This window comes from Dipodomys ordii, unplaced genomic scaffold (genome assembly GCF_000151885.1).
Source record: "Dipodomys ordii isolate 6190 unplaced genomic scaffold, Dord_2.0 Scaffold50, whole genome shotgun sequence".
NCBI lineage: Eukaryota > Metazoa > Chordata > Mammalia > Rodentia > Heteromyidae > Dipodomys > Dipodomys ordii.
In genome coordinates, this window is record NW_012267266.1 from 6,212,643 (window position 1) to 6,214,156 (window position 1,514).

The 1,514-nt window shown below is 55.6% G+C and overlaps 1 long non-coding RNA gene across 1 annotated transcript; it reads right to left on the bottom strand.

The window, feature by feature from the left end:
* LOC105988658 lies at positions 1 to 896 on the bottom strand. The gene is made up of 3 exons (XR_001175211.1): positions 721 to 896; positions 544 to 618; positions 1 to 133 (listed from the first exon to the last, which is right to left on the bottom strand). It is a non-coding gene; the product is annotated as an uncharacterized LOC105988658 (long non-coding RNA).
* Between the last annotated feature and the right edge of the window lie 618 nt (positions 897 to 1,514).

Below are 1,514 nucleotides of genomic sequence, written 5' to 3' on the forward strand. Positions count from 1 at the left end.
TCAAATATTAAAACATTTATTCATATTCTCTTAAATGTATGTTCCCGCATGTTTGCCAGGCATTCACTACTCAAGAGTCGTGGAACTTTTGCGATCCAAGCAACTTGTGAAGCTCAAAAGCATCAAGGACATCCTAGAAATAAAAAAGAACAGCTTGAAAAACATTTATCTGTGTCACATCTTAAGAACCTGACAACCTGGGCTGGGATGTAGCTCAGTGGCAAAGCGCTTGCCTAGCAAGCGCAACGTCCTGGGTTTGATCCCCAGTACCAAAAAAGAAAAAAAAAAAAAAAAAAAGAACCTGACAAGAAGTTAGCACAAGGTTTTTGTACTGAAAGATGTCACACCATTATTGTATTTAGCTCTGAATACCAGCACACATCACTAGCTGCCCTTTACATTTAGCCACCAGCAACGAAACTAAACATCGTGAAGGCCCCTACTAAGTGTATTCTCCTTCAAGGCCATTGTATTTCCTAACTTTGGTACAGGTGTACTGAATGTACGTTACCCCAACTTCCAAGTTACAATCCCGCCACTCACCTGACCCGAAGTCACCTTTGAGTCCCACGTGGTATCCAAACTAGAGCAATCCGCCCCAAGCACTTCATCTTTCACCTGAAGAGAATTATAGTTCAAATTGGTTAAGGGAAACCACACACCTGAGCTGGCCCACCTCAAAGATGACCTGCGCGTACAGACGCACACAAAAGCACGTACTGTTGCTTGATGCAGCTCCAACACCGAAGATATCAGAATTTAAGGGCAGGAAAAGGCTGCAGAGCGTTTATGTGCGCCTTTTTTGACACCACATTCACTAGTTTCCAAAAGTGAACGGGCAACACAAAGGCTACGAGGAAGAGCCGCCCCGGACGGGCTCCAGCACCCAGCCTGGTCTGCTCACCCTCCGCCACGTCCGGCGTCTTCAACGGTACCCAGCCCCTCCGAGCTCGCACTCCACCGCGGGGCGTGGGGCTGGCGGGCGCTCGTCCGCGCTGGTTCCCCGGGCCGCCCCGGGGCGAGAGCCGTCAGCCATCCACGAAAAAGCAAGCGTCGGAACAGGCCGCAGGCCGCCTCGGGTCCCTCAGGGATTTTCCTGGAGAAAGAGACCGCGTTAGGCCGCTGGCGTCCGCGCCCGGGGTCTGGAGCGCCCAGCTAGGCTCCGGGAGGGAGCGCCTGTCCGGCCCGCGCCCCGGTATGGAAGGCCCCGCGGCGCACATCACTCGCAGCGCGCCGGCCGCCATGGCCTCCGCGGAAGGAAAGAAAGGCCGCGCCGCCTTCCCACAATGCTTTTCTACGGCCGGAAGGACCCACTGCCGCCGGGCGCGGGGGGAGGAATGTGTGGAAGCGGACCGTACCATCTGCAGCCGCGCTCTCGACTGCGCCGTGCGGCCGGAGGGGAAAAGCGCGCCGCGGGGTTTTCCAGACTGAGGACCTCGGCGCACGCGCGGGCCCTCTGGACGTCCGCGGGAGCCCATTCTTTTGACACGAAAAGTGTGCCGACGTGTGGCCCG